The 24,494-nt window shown below is 48.2% G+C and overlaps 1 protein-coding gene across 6 annotated transcripts in view; it reads left to right on the top strand.

Annotated features, from left to right (window-relative positions):
• Window positions 1-24,494, top strand: part of LOC144817722 (homeobox protein not2-like) — a 1,386,394-nt gene that overhangs the window by 1,325,099 nt on the left and 36,801 nt on the right. The window lies entirely within an intron of this gene.

The raw sequence follows: 24,494 nt of genomic DNA, 5'->3' as shown, positions 1-24,494 counted from the left end.
ACAAACCAGAATCGTCGACCTTATGTCTACACGGCTGTACACTCCAAGGCTTCATACCGCGACCCTACAGCTGAACCCGGATGGCGGTTCGAAAAAAGAAAATAGATCAAAACAGCTTTTCAGGTGTGAAAGCGTTTTTTTTTTCAAAAGCAAAAAGGAATTAATTGTTTATTAGTACAACGGCTCTCGGTCGTAGATTATAGCGGCCTTTACCAGGCACTGTCTGATCTCGGAACAACAACTCGGGCTCAGTAGTGTCCAATCGTGCAGGTGGAGACACAGCTTCTTGCAAAATATCGTTATCCTCACGCTCAGAACTTGTCCCAACCAAACGTGCGTCACTGAATGGAACGTAACGTGGCACTGTATCAGTCTCTGAATCACCAACACCCTCCTGGACCCACTGGTCGTACGGCAGAGGCAATGATACCCTCTTACAATGTACGCCGTGGATCCAGTTCTTCTTGCCCTGAACTCTCACTGCGGTACGTGTCGATAAAAGGACTTGAAATGGTCCAATCCAGCGGGGCTGATCATTCTTTGTCCGCTGAAAGTTGCGCACCAACACCCATGAACCAGGGTCAATGGCGTGTCCTGAATCTTCAGATGCTTGAGGAAGTGTATCGTAAACCTGTTGGTGTAAGACACGCAATTTAGCCGTCAAATCATACAAGTAGTCAACCAGCACGGTATGTTCAATCTCGCTAAACTTTGTTGGCCTCGGCACTCCCCATACATTAGCCGGGCGGCCAAACACGATCTCATAGGGACTAAGACCAATTCGGGAATGCACTGTAGTCCTTGTTGACAAAAGTGCCAACGGCAAAGCATCAGGCCATTGAAGATCAGAGCTCGCCTGAATCTTGGCTAACTTTAGCTTCAAAGTGCCATTGTAACATTCCACTAATCCAGCTGATTGGGGATGATTCGCAGCGTGGAACTTCTGACGGATGCCCAAACCCTCACACACTTTCTTCATGATCTGGCCCACAAACTCACTTCCATTATCACTCCACACCATCCTTGGCAATCCAAACCTAGGGAAATATTCTTTGAGCAAGACTTTAGCTGTGGACAAGGCAGTGTTATCTTTCAGGGGGTATGCCTCTACCCATCTCGAAAAGGCACAAACAACTACAAGGATGTATTTTAGATTATTACACCTTTCCATGTGTATGAAATCCAATTGTAGCACCTCGAACGGATACGTCGGAGGCGCAAAGTGACCAGCTGGAGTTGGAGTTCCCTTGCCAGGATTATACATCAGACAAACCATGCAGTTCTTGACCAGATTCTCCGCACACTTAGGAATTCCAGCATTCTGCCATTCTGGAGCCAACAACTTACAAATCCCTTTCGCATTAATGTGAGCCATTCCATGCGCCATCGTAACCACTGCAAGCACATACGCATCAGGTAACAACCATCGCTGATGTTCTGACAACTCAGTCCAACAACCAGTCGAATCCAATTTTCCCTTACTCTCTCTCCACACACTCAATTCTTTCTCCGTAGCTTCAGCCTGAATTGACTTCACACTCTCTATCGTATCTTCACACATTCCTCCATCCAGAACCCATCTTGCTGGGCCCGCAACATACATTCGCTCGTCACATCTTTCGCCGCTTCTTTCGCAACTTCATCCGCAAACGCATTACCACGAGAAACATCATCGGTAACCTTCTTATGTGCACTGCATTTCATGATCGCAACTTGCATCGGCAACGTAAGTGATTCGAGAAGCTCATTCACCAACTGACCATGCTGAATCTTCGTACCATGCGAAGTAAGAAATCCACGTTCTTTCCACAAACGCCCAAAACTATGAGCGACACCAAACGCATACTGGCTATCGGTATACACAGTCACTCTCTTTCCTTTCGACAACACACACGCTCTTGTCAGTACAATCAACTCTGCTGCTTGGGCTGAATTTTGTGGGATACGTGCAGCTTCAACAATCGTACACAATGTCGTCACGGCATATGCTGCAGTCGTATCACCATTCGGGAGCTTGTAGCATGACCCATCAACCCATAGCGTACCATCAGGATCCGAAAGAGGAGTATCTTTTAAATCGATTCTCCCCTCGTTTCCTACTCCGTCCTAAGAAAACAATCATGCTGTTCCTGACCATCTGTGTCCACAGAAATCGGCAACAATGTTGCTGGATTCAACACATTACACCGCTTGATGTGCACATGACTAGCCAAAAGCGTCAACTCATAACCCGACAACCTCGCACTAGTAAGGTGCTGAGTCTTGGTTCTATTTAACAGAGTATCCACTGCATTTGGAACCATCACGACCAATGTATTATCCATCACCAATCCAGCAGACTGTCGGATGGAAACAGCCGCTGCCGCTGTAGCTCTTAAGCAACTTGGCAACGCTCTAGCTACCGGATCTAAAGTCGACGAGAAATACGCACATGGACGTTGCTTATCACCAAACTGTTGAGTCAAAACTGACAATGCACAACCCTCTCTCTCATGGACATAGAGTGTAAAAGGCTTACTGTAGTCAGGAGTACCCAACACTGGAGCAGAACACAACGTATCACGCAATTCAGAAAAACTTTTCTGACAATCGTCGGACCAAGGAAGAGGGTTTGGTATATCCTTACAAGTCAATGCCAATAGAGGTTTTGCCAATAAAGAAAAGTTCGGAATCCACTGTCTACAATACGACGTGATACCCAAGAAAGCATGCACTTCTCTCTGTGTACTTGGCACAGTCATTCGAGCAATCGCTTGAATTCGTTCTGGGGTCAACCTTCTTACCTCCTTCGACAAGAGATGACCTAAGTAGGTCACTTCTTGGCAACAATACTGCAACTTAAAAGGTGACACTTTATGATGCAAGTCCGCCAAATGTCGCAACAAAGAAAGAGTAGCTTCTTTACAAGTTTTCTCATCAGGGGCCACTAACAGATCATCCACATACTGAATAAGAGCAGCACCAGCAGGCAACACAAGAGTATCAAGCTGAGTCGTCAAAGCCTGGCTATAAATAGAAGGACTTTCGCAATAGCCTTGGGGAGCTCTCTTAAACCGGAAGCTTCGGCCTCCTAAAGAGAAGCCAAAAATATCTCTACTTTCCTCTGCAATTGGAATGCTGAAGAAAGCATTCTTCAGATATATAACCGAAAACCAAGCAGCTAAAGCAGGAATCAAAGTCAACAAAGCAGTAATTCCCGAACAACTGGAAACTGTGGCACGACAATCTTGTTAACCTCTCTAAGATCGATCTCAAACCTATAAACAGGTGGCTGAGTAGAGTCAGTGCGCTTCAGGACAGGCAAAACGGGACTGTTACACACATTACCTCTTGTTTCTTCAATCACATCTTTTTCAATCAAATCATAGATGATCGCTAAAAGCGCTCTTTCACCATCGCTAGAAATCCTATATTGGGGGACGCGTGGCAATTTAACATTCGCTTTAAGCGTTACAACGTAAGGTGGAATCTCCAAAAGACCCACATCATTAGGACCAGTAGCCCAAAGAGTATCAGGGAGAGAACGCAATTCCGGTGGAAGCCGATCTTTAGACAAATTCATCGGAGAGATCACTCTCTTACCCAATGTAAGCTGTACTCCCAAAGGAGAACAACGTAATGTTGCATGCAACCTTTTCAACAAATCCAAACCCAACAAATTCTCACCACAACCTGTCGTTAAAATGAGAGGTGCTTCCAACTCACAAGGCCCTATAGAAAGAGACAAGGGACTAGAAACTGGGTTACAAACTGGGGCGCCAGAGAATCCTACTGAAACATTAGTTAAGCCAGACAAAGGTGCGCCAGGGAGTTTAGAGTGCATGATAGAACTCTTCGCTGCACCAGTATCCAAAAGAAAAGGCTCTACCACACCCGATGTGGCTACTGCAACATAAGGCCCACTCTGATCTACTTTAACCAACACTACTCCCTCTCTTTGTCTATGGCTGTCCTAGCAATCATTATAGTCAGCATTCTCACTCTCAACATAATAGTCATCAGCATAGTACTGAGTCAACTGACCAGATGCAATTTTCTGTTGATCAAAGCAATTCATAGAATTTTGTGGGGGAAAGGAACGTTCGTTCTGAGGAAACGCACCACTTCCTCTACCTCTTGACACTTGCTGAAAACCACCACGGCCTCTTGGGGCCGGCATACCACTCGCGCGTTGTCGTAAAACAGGGCACTCATTTTTATAATGACCTTCCTCCCTACAGTATGCACACTGATTCAAACCCAAGGGGGGTCTTGGAGGAAAATACCCAGCGTTCTGTTGCGGTCTCTGAAACTGTGGAGGTTGCTGAAAGTGTGAGCGTTGCTGTGACTCTTGCTGATTCGAGCGAGGCGGATACGCCTGCTGCAAAAGAACCTTTGTCTTTAAGTCTTTTGTCTTTTTCTCTGCTTTTTCTTTCTCGTCCTTATCCCTATTCTCATAGTACTGTGCAGTCGCCAATATCTGGGCCGACGATGAAACAGCCCAAGAACTTTCAGAATCCTTCAACTTATTAGAAAGTTCAGGGAGCAAATTAAAGACAAATTTGTCCACAAATAATATTTGCCCACCTTCCGTACTCATGTCCTGACCACTATGATCTATAAATGTTTCTTCAAACCTAGTGAAGAAATCAGATACACTTTCATCTTTCTTGTGCTTACATGCTGCTAACTTATTCCAATTCACTCGTAAAGCAGGCATCATCGTCTTCATTAAATTAATAATTGTACCTGGCAATTCCGTAACCAAAGGTTCAGGTTTAGCACCTCCCTGTTGTCTACCATCTGCAGCAATAATATTCGCCCAAGTATCTCCTAATTCCGCCGCATGATTCTCATGACGAATCTTCGCCCACAAAGGTTGCGGAACTACATTACCCATCAACATATCGATGTCGGCTAAATTCATAATACATGCATCTACTGTCTGGGACAACTCTTTGTAATAACCAGCAGGATTCTTACGAGGATCAGGTATGGTCTGCTTAAGAGCCAAGACCTCTGCTCTCTTCCAAGGGACATGTACCCGTACTCGCTGAAAATGAGCCGGTGCGGCAACAATACCCTGATTTACATTAGCCTGGACTGCTTCCTTCCATACAGGAGGAACTTCTCTCATGGGATACTGTCTCGCTTTTCTTCTAACAGAGGACTCAGGTTCATACAATGTCTGAGGCGGAAGGCTAGATCTAAAAGCCAATATCGTCTCTACGGCATCTGTAATATCAGATTCCACTATCATTCCTTTAGCAAAATCCGACTGAACATCAAGTAGTTCCTGCGGGATCAAACCCAAATCATTATCTTCCCATTCCAGACGCAGAAACATACACATTACATTAAAAACATACCTTTGCTTGGGCGGTTCCCACTGAAAGAAAACATCCATAACCGCTGGCAAACTATACCTTGAGGCATTCATAATCCATTTACGAGCTAACAAATCCAACACAGCCCGTTCCTCGGAACCAGGAAGCTGACTACGAGTCTGCCTATGTTCTGAAACAGGGGTCATATTCAATGACCCAAACAATGGAGACAATAAACTAGAAACAGTCTCTGTCATTCGTTTTCGAACAGAAGGAGAAGAAGCAGACATAAGAACAGGAGAATAAGTATTTTGAGGCAAAGAAGGTGTAGGAATAAGAACAGTAGGAGTCTCAGATGCAGAAGCGGAAGGCAAAGGAGTTTGAGGCAAAGCTGGTAGTGAAGCTTGCGACCCTAGAGCGGGTTGCGCAGGAGGAGGTAAAGCCATCTGTGGAGTACCGGGTGGCTGAGCAACAGCAGGAGGTTGTACCACAAAGGGTGGAACAACCGGAGGTAATAGAGGTGCAGTAGCACCCTGCACATAAGGAGGTGGTAATCTCAGTAAATGAGACATCAAGGGATCTTTTTCAAGATCTTCAGTCGCTTTTAGAGGAGGAGATGGCAAGGCCGGATAACATTTATCTAGGGCCATACAACGCTGCCTATCTGAAACTTCACTCGCTCGCTCCTCTCCATCATCCCTATACTGCCTAGCAGCTTGTAGTACCGACATATTCCTATCTTTCCTATCTCGTTTAGCTTGTTTGATTTCTCTCTGTTTGGCTTCTTTACGCCAAAGGCGAAAGGAGTCAAACATTGCCGGCCGGGCTTTCTTCCTAAACAATTTTGTTTCTAGATTATCTAAAATCTCAGTATCAAAACTACCATGTTGGGGCCATCGTAAAACCCCATCTTTCCTAGTGTAACGGACCCATACTTCATTAAACGAAATGGGGCCCACGCCGTGTTTAGAATAGAGCTCATAAGTCGGAGTTCCAACTGGAGGTATCGGACATGAATCCTCCAATCGGGAATCCCTGTTACAACCACAACAGAATATTCTCCTCATTTTGCTAAGACTAGGCATCTTCTCTCACTAATCTAGCTTCAAACTTCAAGGGATTATCTACAACGATATATACAAGTCCCTCGGCTTTGGAAATTGCAATTTTCAAATCAAAACTAAGGACCAAACAAACTAAGAACCAAAGAACCAAAAACTAAGGACTGGGAGCAACCCACTTATACTTAACTGAGGTATCAGTCACGCCACCAGAAGACCTGTCTATCGTCTCGCCGTACAAAGCATCACAAATGGGTCCAAGACAGGGCGACAGTCAGGGCAGCAGTCCTTAGTAGCCGTCAGGAAAGCTGGAAGCCTCGCAGAAAAGACCTTCAGTCCACGTTCGACATGCCGGGGTCGATGAAGTGGTGGCCGTCCTCCAGAATTTCCTCACGAAGCTCCTCACGATCTTCAGGCTTGGACCGGTACCGCTGAAGTCGCCCCACGTTGGAAGCGCCAACTGAAGAACCGGGTTATTTAAGACCCAGCGGCGCCATGGGCACGCCCAAAGTCTTCGGGTTCACCTGTCTTAGAATACAGAGACACTGGATACTTCTGAGTGGCGTCAAAGATCAAATTTATTGGCTGCAGCCAGTAACAGAAGTCCTAGAAATCATCACGGTATGAGTTCTCAGGAGACTGCTCAATTTTACAAAGCAAGTCATCCCTTTTTATGCCAAAAATCACATTCCAGACAAATACCTAACATTTACAAACTATCCAATCACATGTATCCACACCAGAGGTATCCCATGACGGTAAAACCCACTTTTCAGTTGCCCAGCCCATGATCAATCATCAGTCAAACCCAACATTCTTCTTTAGACAGGTCGAACGAACCCATAATAAAAAAGGGCACAACCCAATCATAAATAGACCATAAAGAAAGGAGCAGAAACAGGTGAGAGTAGGATAAGGCATATTTGTGTGCAGTAAAATTTTATGATGTCCTGTGCTCTGATCCTTAATTTTGATCAGCTAAAGGGCAGGAACTGGTTTTACAAGGTCAGCTTCAGGCAACAGGGTCAGTTCACTCAGGTCAAACAGGAGTCAGCACAAACTCGAGCTAAGGTGTACATGTCCTTAAAAAGACTAGTTCAGCCACAGTCATCGGCCTATGTGAGGGCAACCACAAAATGGCTGCCATACGCAAAATGAAACCCAAGGGTTCAGAACGAAATCCCTAAATACGTAGTGAATCCATCAGTCTAACATGATGAAAACACTCATACTTGCCGCACTAACTAGTTACGGTTCGCTAATATCAAATTCGTAACGAAACCATGACCTTTATGAAACGGGTTCAGAATTCACGGAACCTCAGGCACAGGGTCAGACTGATTTGCACATGGCCATGTCTGAACTGGGGTGGCGGAGTGAGCAAAAGAATGATGATGGATTAAACCCAGATCAGGTGACTGGGGTGAGTGCTTGCAATGTTTAACACTCCGTCCATTATCCCCTTTGGTTTTGCTGTGTTCGCCTTAAGTTGGCAGGGTATGCCAATACGTGGGTTTGTTGCTCACTTTGCCACTGGATTCATGCTAGCCTGGCTGATGATGGATGATTAGCCAGAAACCGGTGCCAGGATGCTTGTTTCCGGTCCAGGGAAGACATGGCTTGGCAGCTCCGGCTGGACTGTTCCAATGAAGCACAGGGTCAGACTGATTTGCCTATGGCCATGTCTGAACTGGGGTCACGAGTTAGCTAAAGAACGATGATGGATTAAACCCAGATCAGTTGACTGGGGGTGAGTGCTTGCAATGTTCAACACTCCGTCCATTATGCCCTTTGGTTTTGCTTTGTTCGCCCTAGGTTGGCAGGGTATGCCCAGATGTGGGTCCCTTGCTCACTTTAACACTGGATTCAAGCTAGCCTGGCTGATGGTGGCTGATTAGCCAGAAACCGGTCCCAGGATGCTTGTTTCCGGTCCAGGAAAGACATGGCTTGGGAGTTTGGGATGGACTGTTCCCATGAGGCACAGGGTCAGACTGATTTGCATATGGCCATGTCAGAACTGGGGCTGCGGTGTGAGCAAAAGAATGATGATGGGTTAAACCCAGATCAGTTGACTGGGGGTGAGTGCTTGCAATGTTCAACACTCCGTCCATCATCTCCTTTGGTGTTGCTTTGTTCGCCCTACGTTGGCAGGGTATGCCCAGATGTGGGTCCGTTGCTCACTTTGCCACTGGATTCAAGCTAGCCTGGCTGATGACGGCTGATTAGCCAGAAACCGGTCCCAGGATGCTTGTTTCCGGTCCAGGGAAGACATGGCTTGGCAATTCGGGCTGGACTGTTCCCATGAGGCACAGGGTCAGACTGATTTGCAAATGGCCATGTCTGAACTGGGGTGGCGGAGGGAGCTAAAGAACGATGATGGATTAAAGCCAGATCAGTTGACTGGGGGTGAGTGCTTACAATGTTCAACACTCCGTCCATTATCCCCTTTGTTTTTGCTGTGTTCGCCCTAAGTTGGCAGGGGATGCCCAGACGTGGGTCCCTTGCTCCCATTGCCACTGGATTCATGCTAGCCTTGCTCATGACAGCTGATTAGCTAGAAACCGGTCCCAGGATGCTTGTTTCCGGTCCAGGGAAGGCATGGCTTGGGAGTTTGGGATGGACTGTTCCCATGAGGCACAGGGTCAGACTGATTTGCATATGGCCACATCTGAACTTGGGTGGCGGAGTGAGCTAAAGAATGATGTTGGATTAAACCCAGATCAGTTGACTGGAGGTGAGTGCCTGCAATGTTCAACACTCCGTCGATTATACCCTTTGGTTTTACCTCCTCAACTTCACCACCCCGGACGTAGCGTTCCTCACCCAAACATGGACCAACATCTCCTCTGGACCGGACATCGCCATCGCCATCCCCCAAGGATACAAGATTTGCAGGAAGGACAGCCCCAACCACCCGGGAAAAGGAATCGCCTTTGTCCACAAATCCACCCTCCGCCTGTGCACGCTCCCAGACAAGCCCACAGACCTGATGTAACACCTTCACTTCAAGATACTGGCCAGCCCCACCACCACCCTCCGAGGAACCCTCATCTACCGACCCCCTGGACCCTTCGGACCTTTTGCTGAATCCATCGCGGACATCATTTCCCCGTAGGCCATTGCATCCACCAACTACACCCTTCTGGGAGACCTCAACTTCCACCTCGACAACCTACTGGACCCCAGCACCACATCCCTCCTAAACAACCTCACCAACATTGGACTCCACCAGATTGTGACCGAACCCATGCACTCAGCAGGACACACCCTCGACCCCATCTTCAGCCACACCACCGAACTCCCATGGGCTGACCACCTTCAGAACATCCACCATTGACAGACACCAGCACCTGCTCCCACGAAGAAATTGGACCAGAATCACCGACGACCAGCTAACCTCATCACTCAGCAACTCCATCCCTACAGTCGCGGACAAAGAAGACCCCAATGTCGCAGCCCAAACCCTGCACAGAAGGGTCACAGACAGCGCCAACACCTTAGCCCCACTCAGGAAAAACAACAACACCCACGCCAAGGAAGCTAGATTGTTTACCACCAAACTTCAGAGTCCAGACGCACCTGCCACCACCTCAAAAGGGACTGGAGGAACACCAAATCCATCGAAGCCCACAACAACTTCAGAGTCACCACCAAAGTCCACCACCAACTCATCAGAAAAACAAGGAAAAAAGCGATCGAATACAGAATCTCCACCCAGGCACACAACAGCAAAGAACTCTTCAACATCATCAAGGAGTTCGCCCAACCTTCCAGCGAGTCCACCGACATCCCATCCTCACAAGACCTCTGTGACAAACTGAGCACCTTTTTCCGCCACAAAAACAAGAGCATCTACGACACTTCGATAAAGACAACCAACACACTGAACCCTCACCAACCACCCCTGACGACACCATGAAACCAACGATCGACAACTGGACAGCCCTCACCACTGAAGACACACTGAAGACGATAAACTCAATCCACTCAGGGCCCCCGAAGACTCCTGCCCCCACCACATTTTTAACAGAGCCTCCGACAACATCGCACCCATGCTCCGCCACACCATCAACCACTCCCTGGCAACTGCATTGTTCCCCGATGACTAGAAACACGCCGAGATCAACCCTCTCCTCAAGAAGCCCTCAGTGGACCCCATGGACCTCAAAAACTACAGACCCATCTCCCTGCTCCCCTTCCCAGAGAAAGTCATCGAGAAAGCCATCAACAGCCAACTCGCCACATTCATAGAAGAGCACAACATCCTCGACTCCCAATCGGCTTCTGAAAAAACCACAGCGCGGAAACCGCCCTCCTCACCGCAACAGATGACATTAACACTCTACTGGACAAAGGAGAAACAGCAGCCCTCATCCTCCTCGACCTCTCAGCGGCGTTCGACACAGTGTTCACTGCACCCTAATACACAGACTCCACGACGCAGGGATTCATGACAAGGGCTTCGACTGAATCGGCTCCTTCCTCTCCGGCAGAGCGCAGCGGGTCAGACTCCCCCCTTTCCTCTCAGACCCTCCACCAACCACCTACAGAGTCCCCCAGGGGTCAGCCCTCAGCCCTACACTCTTCAACGTCTACATGGCTGCGCTCGCCCCCATCGTCAGAACCTATGGACTCAACATTGTGTCATACGCAGACAACACCCAACTCCTCCTCTCCCTATCCAACGAACCCAACACCGCCAGACACAATTTTCGAGAAGGCATGGAAGCCGTCGCAAATGGATGAAAAACAGCTGCTTCAACTAAACACCAACAAAACAGAAGTACTCATCATGGGCCCACACCCCAATGCCTGGAACGACACCTAGTGGCCCCCCACCCTCTGAAGTCCGCCCACCCCGACGGACCACGCATGCAATCTGGGAATCATCCTGGACTTCGAACTCAAAATGGATCGCCAGGTCAACGCCGTCTCGTCCTCCTGCTTCCACACCCTCCGCCTCCTACGCAAGACCTTCAAATGAGTCCCCCTCGAACACAGAAAGACCTTCACTCACGCCCTGGTCACCAGCAGACTCTACTATGGCAACACACTCTATGCCGGAATAAACAAAAACCTCACACGCAAGCTACAGAACATCCAGAATGCTGCCAAGACACTGCCACATCTACCAGCATCTGTGCACACTTCACCTGCTCCCCATCGAAGCTAGAGTCACCTTCAAGATGCTCACCCACGCTCACAAGGCCCTCCACGACACCGGACCAGCATACCTGAAAAGCTGACTCAAATTCCACACACCCCAAAGGACCCTACAATCAGCCCAGCTCTCCTACGCCGTGGTCCCCCGCACCAGAAAGACCAGATCAGGTGGCCGCTCCTTCTCCTTCCACGCGGCCAGATCCTGGAACTCCCTCCCTCTCCACCTCAGATAGACAACATCTCTCCCCATCTTCACAAGAAACCTCAAAACCTGGCTCTTCGACATACCCCCTCCTTGATGGACTGGAACCTGTGAAACCCCCTCACCCAGCGCCTTGAGACCTCATGGGTGAGTAGTGGCGCTTAACAAACACTTAATTGATTGATTGATTGATTTCCCTAGGCTTGTTCCTCACAAATAAGGTCATATATGATATTGCATATGGTAATGAGCTTCTTGTTTAGTTTATTGGTGGGAATAACATAGATGTAGTTCTGAGTTAGATGAATACTTGCTTAAACGAGCCATCCGGTCTAGAGTAAAAAAAAGTTCTCTTTATTGACCAGTCCTGCATCGCCAACTGTCTCCTATTACAGGCGTTCTGGATGTCCATTTGGTTGATGTTATCTGCTTGGGTTTTGAGATCTATCGTGACATCATCCACCGGCCAATTCCTTTAAAATACGATCTAAAAATGGCTTTTCTGAAACAAGAGCAAATTGAAACATATCATCTGCAAAATCACGGCCACAGCAGGAGAATAGAGACAGGCTGGATTATTCGCAGCAACCGCTCAAACACCTCCATCTGCTAAAAACAGTTTAAAAGAGATTTGTCTTCCTCATCTTAGCCCTAGAATATTTGGGGCTTTCTCCCCACTTCTATTTGCTCCGAAGGTATATGAACGTCTTGGTTGTGGACTGTCAGAATTTATCTTAGTAACTAGGACATTTTACATCTGCCGCACACTCTCAACCCAATGCGCAAAGACGTAGAGCGGACCTGATTAAGAGTTTGGCGGTCCTCCTGTCGGCTTGCCAACGCCGTACCGACATGAGGACTGTCAAGCCCGTAGGGCACCCACCAACTGGATTAATAATATAATCCATGGCGGGTGGGTAATGCTGGGGAGGTGTCATGGCAGTGGTCAGTTAGGCTCAGAGGAAAGCCTTACATTCAGACTGCCAATGTGGGGGCACCAACTACATGTTCCTGCATGGTGTGGCATGCACCATGTCGTGCATGCCACACGGGGGTGCAATTTCAAGGTGGCACAACTTGTGCCCCCCTGCATCCACCCCCAGGCAAAAGAGTGACCAGGGGCCTTGTTAGTTTCCTCTATGCCACCCTTTTCATGGTGGGCTCACCGCCATGAAATGGCCGGTGGACTGGCAACTCATAATACGCTTGGCGGTGCGGCACCGGCAGCATATTACTGCTCCTAACTGCTGCACCACTGCCGCGGCATCCTGGATCCCGGCGATCCTGTGGTAGTCCGACAGCCACATTCAAAATACTATGCAGTGGTGGCATTGGTTGGACCACCACCGCGAGTAAGGCAGTCCTGTGGACCACCGTACTCGTAATAAGGCCCTAAGAGTTCCGCACACCAGGTTACTTCGTCACAAACGTGACGGATATCCTGTCTGTTATATTATAAGTCCATTATATCCTATGTGACGAGATGTCCGTCACGTTTGTGAGGGTGACCCATCCGCCAAACTCTAAATCAGGCCCTCATTCTTTATGCTGGTTTTATTGTGGCCACAAGCAGTTGGCTCAAGGGACACAGACCATCGTTAAAGCACCAGGCCCGACCTCTGACGCTGACTTTCCTAAACTTCCATCTGGACGTGTGATCTTAGACAGATCGCAGAATCTCTTTGTCCTTCGGTTGCCCTAGTTAGTCCAACTCTTGAAAAGTGTAGTGTCGCACTCTAGTCGTTGCGCTGCGACGTATTTATTGTATTGGAGGTTTTGTAGCGCGCTCATTTACTCAAGAGTATCCTGGCGCGAAGAGTGCGGCCGCCATTTCTGACAGATTGCGGAGAGCTTGCGAACCGGAGAGTCGCGATTCCGGCGCTCTCCTCTAAAGAATAAATACACAAATTTACTTACCTCCAATCAGCTTCCACAAGTGTTTTTGGGGGGAAAGCTCTAACATTACAATGGCAACGATGTCGGGAGATGAAGAAAGGACCGCGTAAACCCCCAGCCACTGGGTCCAACTGGCAACCCACCAGCAAACAACGTGGAGAGACAGCAGCAAGCAGGCAACGTGCAAGGAGGAGAGCGCCACAGGAGAGAGAGCCCGCAATCACCAGCACAGCCCCCCACCACACGGGGAGCTGCCCTAAGGAAGAGCAGGCGGGGTCTGCAGCCAACAACAGGCATAGAGACAGGCACAACAGAGTGAGCGGAGAAGGATATCTCCACAGACAGCCAGTACATGCACTGAACACAGGACCGGAGCACACGCCCGAAATCGGGGAAAATTACGCCCGCAGTGAGTACAATAGCCCACATAAGGAAGAGGGGCAGGGCGGAGAGACACCCTTGGTGCGCACAGCACGTCCCATCACCCTCACAGTGAACAGCCTGACCGTTGGGGGCCCTTGTGGAGCAAGCAGGTCACAGCACAGGAGGCGAAGCTGCGCCCCAGCAGAGCCCTACACGTGTACACAGAAGGAGTGCACCAGGCAGTCCAAGGGGGGAGGAAGAACTACAGGAGAGAAGAGTAGAAATGTGCGCCCAACCCTCCTCTCTCACAACGCCAATCCCCTTCCTGCCCAAAGCAGGGGATCCCTCAATGAAGTGGGAGGACTGGAGAGAGTACTTCATGAACTACCTAGAGGCCCTAGAGGACGAGAATGGATAAGCGTTTCCCAGTAAAAGCTGGAAAAGGATCTTGCTTCACAACTTAAGCCCAGAAGGCATCAGAGTGTTCCAGAATCTAGTCCCGACGCCAAGACAAGCAGCTGATGACGATGTAGTTCAACACGCGATTGAAGACCTAAACAACCACTGTAGACCGGCAGTGTGCACGTCCATAGACAGGTACAACTTCCAACAGAGGAAACAAGCGGTGGGGGAATCCATAGATGACTATGTTGCAGCGTTGAAGAAATTAGCGGTCACATGTAAATTTGGCACCTTACACGACGAATTAATTAAAGTTCAAATAGTAATGCACACCACGAACTCAGCAATCCAAGATAAGCTGTGGGTAAACGGAGACGCGACCCTGAAGGAAGTCATAGCCATGGTAAAGAAAGCGGAGCTATCAAAAAGGTGTGCAGAGGCGGCAAAAAGGGAGACCGCCGCCAGACCCATGGTTAAAAAGGTCACGGAAGCAGAACCACCAGAAAGAGGCAAGACTGCAGTGGGGGACATGAGGACACAAGCCAAAGGGACATCCAGACCAGCACCGATGAAGAAACCTGCCAATGACAGTAAAAACATGTGTTAGAGGTGCGGCAGCTTGTCCGATGCGGCCTATGACAAGCGTTGCCCAGCTTTCCGTGCCAAATGCATGTTCTGCGGAATTGTGGGACACTATGAGAAAGTGTGTCGCCGCAAGCAGAAAAGACCGGCAGTCAAGTACGTCCCACAAGAATCAGACGTAGAGGGAGAAGGTGAAGAAGAAGATAGTGTATTATGCATAGATGAACACATACAGGGAATCAACTGCAACCGCTCTAATAAACCTCAATGCGACCTAGTGATAGGAGGAATACCGATAAAGATGGTGGCAGACTCAGGATCCCCATATACGATAATACAACGGAAGGTGTGAGACGAACAATTCAAATGCCACCTAGAACATCAAGTGGAACCCCCAGACATCCAACCAGTCACATTTACAGGAGAGCCCATCCCGATGGTAGGGTATCGATGCCTGAAATTTGAGTTTAAGGAGCGGAACGCAGAGTGCAAGTTATACGTGGCAGAGAAAGGTCCCTCAGTTCTCGGATGGGTCAACTAAGGGGATCTAGGCATACAGCTGAACCCTGGAGGTACCACACAAGTGCTGATGACCAGCCCGGAGCAACTAACAGAAGTCACGAAAATGAAGGAAGACTTTCCCACAGTGTTTGGAGGAAAAATTAGGCAAATTGACAAAATTCACGCACAAGATCGACCTCAAGGCAAGTGCAAAACCTGTGTCCCACAAAGTGAGGCCGTCAGAGAAATGGTACAAGTGGAATTACAGAGACTGGAAGACAATGGCATCATACAGCCAATAAACAGTGCGGAGTGGTTGGCACCGTTAGTCGTGGCGATGAAACCAAACTGCGAGGTCCGCCTGTGTGTGGACCTGAGGGAATTGAACAAAAACATAATAGTGGAAAAATTCCCACTACCTAGAAAAGATGAAATGCTGGCAAAAACGAAGGGGGTGAAATGGTTTTCCACCATTGACCTCACCTCAGCCTACCATCAAATAGCCCTACACTACACCTGCCGTAAACTAATATCGTTCATAACCCCGTTCAGATGCTACCAGTTCCGCAGAATGTCTTTCGGACTAGCATCGGCGGCGGCCGTATTCCAGAAACTGATGCACAAACTGTTCAAGGAAGTGGACGGACTCCAGTACTTTCAGGAAGACATCTTGGTAATGGGCAAGAACAAGGCAGACCATGACGCAAAGCTGTCCAACGTCCTGCATATCTTAGAACGTAATGGACTTACCGCTGAATCGGACAAGTGCCGGTTTAGTATGACGTTGGTCACGTACTTGGGCCACGAGATCAGTGATCAAGGCATCGCACCAAAACGAAAGTCAAAAAATGAAATCTCCCTTGGGCAATATTCAACCTAGGCAGTCATTCAGCTCACCAAACATCAATATCAACATATAAGGTCCCCTGAGGAAATGCAGAAAGAACAGTTGTATGCAAAAGATACACAATTTATTAAAACAAATTAAAATCAACTGAGATAAAACTCAGTAAGCCTAACAAATACATGTATACATATACATAAACAAAATCATATAATAATGATCAGACACGGAGGAGGAGCCAAGATGGCGACCGGGATGGCTGCGTGAACGCTCGGCTCCGTGAGCCCTCTCACCCCGCACGTATATCCTGGCGGTTATCCTGCGCAATAATTGTATGTTTGAAGTTGGCGAAAGTTACCGTCCACTTACCATCTGCTCCTGAGGCTTCTCCGTGCGATAGACCCGAAGTTCTGTCCCTGACTGTTTGGCGGCCTTCAATGTGCCGGAGCCGCGATCTCGAGTGAGGAGAGTATCCGGCCGCGACTGCAACAACGGCGGCCTCTGGCTGCGGTGGAGAGCCGGTCGGTGGGAACCTGAGATCCGCTAGCCACAGGCGACAGTGCCGACCTACTCCAAATAGCAGGTTGCCCTGCGGGTGGTGTGCTACAGCAGGACCGGTGGGGCCCATGATCCTCGGCCCCCCCTCGGTGTGATGCCAGGGCATTAATAACTTCTCCCGGGACGGACGGGTGCCTCGCGGGGAGCGGCAGAGACTTTGTTTAGCCCTTTGGTGACCCTCCGTTGAGATGCCTGCCTTGATTTTTGGGGTCCTCCTGTGAATCCTGTTGCGTCCTGGTAAGGGCCCGGCCCTGCGGTGAGATGGGGAAGGAGGAGGCCGTAACGGCTGGAATGGCGGATGGCGCCCCTTTCCGCGCCCCCCATCCGGGCAGAGAAACCGCTGTACAAGAGAGTCCCGGGGGCCGGAAACGTGAGGAAGGGCCCACATCCAGAGATGTACTGGCTGCTTTAACAACCCGCGCTGTAAGTGGGGGTCAGGATGCACACCTATTTACTTCTTATTTTTCATGCTTGTCTGTTTATTCTCCAGATTGCGTGCAGATTGAGTTTATTGCCATGCCCTCGTGGCAACAGGGTTATGAACTTCACTGTAGCGGGGCGCCATCACGCCCCCAACAATCGCACTGCCAAACGTGCGAATCGCCTTCATGTTTCCTTATATTTCATTTTTCATGTTCATCCATTTACTCCATTTCTGTTTCACATTTGTCATCCTTCTTAATCTGTTTTAATGCGAGCCTGCGCGCTGAGTGTACTTGCTGTTTCCGAGTTTTTACTGTTCACCCCATGTCTATCCGGACTTTGTGAATGAACAGGACCAAGGCAATAATTCATGTCAGGCAGCGTTTTATTTAAAAAAATACCCAATGCATTTCGGGCTCAACGCCCTTCTTCGGGGGTCACTGTAAACAAATGACAAATAACCACAGTCACTAATTGTGTCATCCACTTTTTAAAAACATTGCTTAATGCTAATCTAGTTAGTCAACATGTTACCCAGTGTGGGTTCAGCACTTCAATATATTACACTGTGCACTGTTTGTTAAACCATGTGGGGAGGAGAACGAGGTGGTTTCAACTTTTTTTAAAAGCGGCAATGAAACAAAGATTAGAATTAGGAGAAGGAGCAATGTAAAGCACATTATTCAAATGGTTTAACAAACAGTGCACAGTGTAATATATTGAAGTGCTGAACCCACACTGGGTAACATGTTGACTAGGTCCTGTTCATTCACAAAGTCCGGATAGACATGGGGTGAACAGAAATGGAGTAAATGGATGAACATGAAAAATGAAATATAAGGAAACATGAAGGCGATTCGCACGTTTGGCAGTGCGATTGTTGGGGGCGTGATGGCGCCCCGCTACAGTGAAATGCTTTAACAACCCTACATATGTCCCTGATCCGAGCGGCCCGGGACCTGGGAAGGAGGATGGCCGCCATTGTTATTCCACCGCTCCACGTCGACTTGGTTCAATCTTGTGTGGGCGCCGATCTGCCCGCTTCTGTGCCACCGACGAATGCCTCCGCTACGTTAACGTCCGTAGAGCCGCTGATAGACTTGGTTCATGTGACTACTGTGGGTACACCGATTGCACGTGTGATTGACTCATCGTGGCCATTGTCTGCTCGGCGAGTGACGGAACGACATCGATCTGTGTTTTGGGCCGCATCGGCGGCGCCTCATCGCTTGCCGCATTGTGTGATTCTTTTTCCATGGATGGCGAAACTATGTTCGGATTGGAGGTTATTATCGGTGTAGATGTTGCCACGGGCAGGTTTCCGCCATGCATCTTCGGCGGGGGTCTGGTGGTTAAATTCCCATGGAGCAACGGCAATTCTAGAACCTCCTGGAACATTTGGACCCTTCATTCTATTTTGTAGGCCGGTTGAGACCGAGACGTACGTTGGTGCTATGGATAGACGAGGCCAGGGGTGAGACCGTTTGGGACGTGGTGGGACTCATTGTTGGTTGATGGTGATTTCAGGGACACTCAGCGGAGTTATAATTGATTGTGCTGTAAGTGGTTACTCTTTTTCGTAGTCCTTTCTATCATTGCTATCAGATGATTATTGCATGCGGTGGTGGGAAGGGGCCGGATGGCCGGTTCAATGGCCCTTCTCCAATAATTTTCCTCTCCTTTTTCCTTCTTCTTCTCTATATTTCGGGTTTCTAATTAGGGCAACAGGCACGCTGCTGGGGGGGGGTAGGCCGTAACGTTCTGCAGGGGTGCAGGGTAGGGGGATGGGATTGTTATTTTGTCCTTTCTTTGTCTTTATGGCCCTTTGTCCTTTTCTTTTCGATGTCGTCGTCTTCTATGTTTCCTATAGTGTGTTTTGCTTTGTGGGCTGGGGCATAGCTTGCAACGAACTGTATGTGTTTTTTATAACTATCCTGATTCAAATGCCCTACCCCCATTACTTCGAATGCATGTGCACTGCTGGCAGGTTTTCTGCTTCTTGATTACTATTGTAGGAGCGTATATGATTATACGGCATTGATTTAATCTTATTTTCCTTTATTGTAAAATGAACCTTCTTGGATTCTTATTTTCACATCGTGCATTTCCTCTTATGTTATATCCTGTATGCTCATCAGACCTTGATTTCCGTGCCGCTGTATTTTTCTTTGATGTGTGGCTCTCTTTTCGATTTGAATAGCGGCCGGCCGGAGTGGTTGTAGGCCCATGGTTGTATTGCCTTGCTGACACAATAAAGGTTCTTTAAAAAAAAAAAAAAAAATTATGATCAGACACAAATGCATATACATATATTAAGAACAATTCACGGGACAGAAAAATAAGGAAAATTTTCAGTTCCTATTAGTAAAAGGGAGAAAATACAGAGGTAGATCAGAGATCAGAAACTAATCATTAATCATTTTTCTTATTATTTCATCAGTTATTTACGTCTCCCAAAACTTAAAGTAGTTCTCCCTTTTCTTGTGCATCGACGCGTTTCGGTGGGCAATCAATATATAGCCATCACCTTCTTCAGGATAATAAAATTAACCATCCCTTTAAAAACAAGCCTTTAAGCTTTCTTTCTTGTTAACAATGATACAGCTAAATGCTCAACCTTATTCAGTAAGACACCCTCCTTTTCTTAAGGTGACTACAGTTTATTCAGGATTTTCATAGTGTTCATTCCCTTACTGGAGAAGCGTGGCTCAGTGGTTAGAGGCGGCAGACCCGAAAGCTGAGATCGACCGTGGACCAGGGTTCGATTCCTCGCCTCGGCGGGTCTCAGGCTCAAAAATTCCACGGACTCGACAATTCTCGCTCCGGTGCCCACTCGAATCACGGGGTCACACTCTGCAACTCTGGGCAATAGCTTGCTTAATCTCCACTACGGCCCCTCGCGGCGGGATGCCTGGCTTTCACCTTGTGGACACCCTGCCGGGGTTTCTGACAGGGGAATACCAGGATGGGTTCCCTAAGCAAGCGCCAGGATGCCCTTTGGGTGACAGGTTTGCGCTATATAAGTACACCTACATTTACATTTACATTTACTGGAAAGAATGGCCAAGAAATATCATATTAGCACGGCGTACACTCGACCGTTCTTGGTATGTAGCCGGAAGGTCTAAGAATCAGATCCAATCTCCAGAACGTTAAAATTGATAATGGTACTCTTTTTTAACCCAAGTTCCTATGCTGTCGTTCCCTCAGCGACGAAAAGGTTTAGCTCATATATAGCGCGAGTATAAACCCGTGCTGCCGATAAGTCCGGAAATTCAATAAAAATCCGCCCCGTTTTAAAGTGGCGACTCTATGAAGCAGATCGCATTCCAAACGGGGCAGGTGCCTCTGTGTCAGGGATTATGCTGCAAACCAAAACAAGCCAACGTCAAGGCAATATGGGAAGCTCCTCCGCCGAGGAACAAGGAAGAAGTCAGATCCTTCCTAGGCATCGCCGAGTTTTACAGTAAGTTTGTGCAGCACTTCGCCACCAAGACACACCACTTGCGCCAGCTCCTTCGAGACAAGACAGCCTTCAAATGGACAAGGGAGACACAAGAAGAATTTCAGAGGATCAAAGTGGATATTAGCACGGCAGTCCCTCTGAGTGGATTTGATCAACAAGCAAGATCAATATTAACAACAGATGCGAGTGAAAGGGGCCTAGGAGCAGTCCTAATGTAAAAGACGAAAGAAGGAGAAGTGACCACCATAAGCTTCGCATCAAGGTCGTTGTCATCCACGGAACAAAAGTTCAGCGTAATAGAGAAGGAAATGCTAGCAACAGTGTGGGCAATGGAGAAGTTCCGCCAGTTCATATGGGGCACGAGATTCAGGCTCAGGACAGACCACAAGCCCCTGATCAAAGTCCTCACATGGTCTGGACATGCGAATGCGACTCCACGCATCACCAAGATGATATTGAAATTGTTGGACAACAGGTATGACGTGGAACACATCCCAGGATCAAGGAACAAAGTAGCCGATTATCTCAGCCGAGCCTTAGCCATGAAGGAGGCTCCACGAGAGTCTGAAAATGAAGATATCAGAGTGGCGTTCACGGAGGATCACGAAAAAGTGATAAGTGCGCAGGAATGGAAGGAAGCATATGAGAATGACTCCGACATCAGGACGGTCAAGCAGTTCATATTACAAGGATGGCCAGAAAAGAGGCATATAAAAGCTGAGACTGGAAATTCTTCGAAGTAAGGGAGGAATTATCCGTTGGGGATCGCAGGATCTTCCTGCTAAGAGGAGAAAAGGTGGTTCCTCCCAACTCCTTAGTGCCACACTTGCTCGCCATTCTACATGAAGGACATCTGGGCATCGTGAAGACAAAGCTTAGGGCGAAACAGATGTACTGGTGGCCGGCAATGGATAGCCAGGTGGAAAGACATGTGCGCGAATGCGAGCAATGCCAAAAAGCAGACAAGTCACAAAGCTTGATGCGACCACCCTTGGGAAAAATCGACGACCCCTCTAACCCATGGGAGGATGTGTCGATAGACATCCTAGGTCCGGTGTTAGACACACAAGGAGTCCCGAAGTATGTAGTGGTACTCATGGACAGATACTCCAAGTGGCCTGAGATAGACATACAAGAAGACATGGACACAGACAAAGTATTAAAGTTTCTTACAACTATTTTCCTTAGAGTAGGTATTCCACGCTCCAGCCTAAGCGACAATGGGCCCCAGTTTACGTCGGAAAAATGGAATGCCTACATGGAAAGGAATGGCATAAAGGTCAAGCACAAATCAATATATCATCCGGCGGGAAAAATAATTAACGTGCACTTTGTGAGCCTACAGGATCACCCCGACCAGCACAGGATACAGTCCCTTCCAAATCCTAAGAGGTCGAGACCCCTTCACCAAGGACAATGTTGCGTGGAAAGAATGCACCCTCATGGGCAAGTGGTCCACTGCGGTTGTTCACCACAACTTAGAAAAAGCACAAAGAATATATACAGAACATTATAACAGGAGACGCAACGTAAAGGAGACGGAGTTAGAGAGAGCAGAGTGGGTCAAACTAGCCCAGTTGAGAAGGAAAGGTGACAGCAAGTTCAGTGCACCTATGCAAGAGGAAGAGATCTATAGCAGATCCGCTCACCTGAGCGATGGGAAAGTTTGGTCTCTGGATCAGATGTCCAAATGCAACAAGATACTGCAGTGGGGTAAAGGAGAAGAAAGGCAAGCAGAAAACCCCCAGGCTCAACGCATGGATGGCATCCCGGTGGGTGAAGAAGTGGGAAATTCCAAGAGAGAGAGAGAAGAAAATGGAGAGATGGCGGACGATCCAGACACCCTGGAACTCCCGGGAAGCACTAGCGGAACACCTCAAGAAAGAATCCCAACAAATACAGAACGAGCTGGGATAAGAAGTTCCCGAGAAGATACTGTAAGCTCTTTCAGTACTTCGCTTCCACGAGTGTTCTTGGGGGGAAAGCTCTAACATTACAAAAAGTCGCTCACAGAAACAAAACATCTTGATTTATCGCGGTCAGGTGGGGATCCCTGGATAATGTTCATTGTCAGGGGTTATTGTCTTTTAAGGGTTTAAGGGCCATATGTATGAAGGTACCAATTTGCGATTCTGAAATAGCGATTTTTAAGAAATCGCTATTTCAGAATCGCAAATTGGTATGTATGTACAAATTCGCATTTTTTTAGCGAATTCTTAGTATTCCTTAATTGCGAATAGCAATTAAGGAATACTTTCCCATTCATTTCTATGGGCCAGGAGGCCCATAGGAATGAATGGGAAGGTATTCTCAATTTTGAAATTTTGTGATTCCTTATTTTGCACCAGATTTTACTTTATACATACCATTTTGCAAATTCGCATTCGCAAATTTCGGCCTTTGCGAATGCGAATTTGCTTCATACATATGGCCCTTAGAAACCGGCCGGCCGGCCGGCTTTAGACCATCCCGACGCAGAAGATAAGCCGGTGGAGGTTAAAGTGCTTTAATGAATATAGGTGATGTGGTAATCCAGGGTACTTACTGCGCGCCAGTGTAAAGGGGGGGGGCGTGGCATCTTGTAAACGTTGGCATTTCAAGGAGAATTTCAAAACTTGAATTTCAAAATTTAAATTATTAAATGCGCATTCTCGAATGCAAATTGCTCTCCAAGGTTTATTTGTAAGTAAATAAATATTCGTATAAGGGATTACCCGCGGTACGTTTCTGCACAAGTTCTGACTCCAAGGTTTTTTTCTCCTCTTAAATTTAAAAAAAATATATATATATATATATATATATATATATATATATATATATATATATATATGTTCATTTAATTTCCTGTGTTTTATGATGGTTTGCCATCCTTTTACGAATTTTAAAGAATCAATAAAAGTATTTTTGATTTTTGACTGACGTTCTGCTATGCTGTTGTAAACCTGACCCAGGCAGCGGATCAGAGCGGTTTGGGGGGCACCAGGGGGGCCCCCGGCACGCTGTAAACTCATCTGTTCGCAAACACTGGAGATCCGATGAGTTACTGATCAGGTGTATTGATCTAATGCCCTGTGATCGCCTCTCCAAACATCCCATCAGACCCCGGAGAGGCTAAATTGCAGTTTGCACTCCCAGCTGCATCCCAGGGGCCTGTTTGAGGAAGGCAAGTGGGTGTGAGCAGGCTTCGCCCGCGGTGGGTGAGAGCAGCCTCCCCTCCAGTGGGTGTGAGCAGCCTCCCCTCCAGTGGGTGCGAGCAGCCTCCCCTCCAGTGGCTGTGAGCTGCCTTCCCCCTCCTGCTGCTTTGCATATTAATGCCCTGGTTACACCTCTGAATGGAGACCCTCTCTTAACGCCCCTTCCCTTCCTTCATCCAGAGTTCACGGGCCCCAAAGGAGAGAGGACGCGCGTCCACGCAGCTGCCCAGCCTGATCCACAGAGGTCACAGCTCACAGGCACTGCTGCGTCCACGGATCTTCACTGCACCGCAGCACTGCCACAGGCCACTGCACCACAGCACTGCATCCCAGCCCCAGTGCAGCCTAAAGCCTGCTGCACGCGCACACTCTCAGCTCACAGGCACTGCCGCGTCCACGGATACTCACTGGACCGCCACAGGCCACTGCACTGAAGCCACTGCCACTACAGCCTCAGTGCAGCCTCCCGCCTGGCTGCACGCGCACACTCACAGCTCACAGGCACTGCTGCGTCCACGGATCTTCACTGCACC

This window comes from Lissotriton helveticus, chromosome 2_1 (genome assembly GCF_964261635.1).
Source record: "Lissotriton helveticus chromosome 2_1, aLisHel1.1, whole genome shotgun sequence".
NCBI lineage: Eukaryota > Metazoa > Chordata > Amphibia > Caudata > Salamandridae > Lissotriton > Lissotriton helveticus.
Note: the sequence above shows the minus strand (reverse complement) of the source record. Positions and strands in the feature narration are given on the sequence as shown.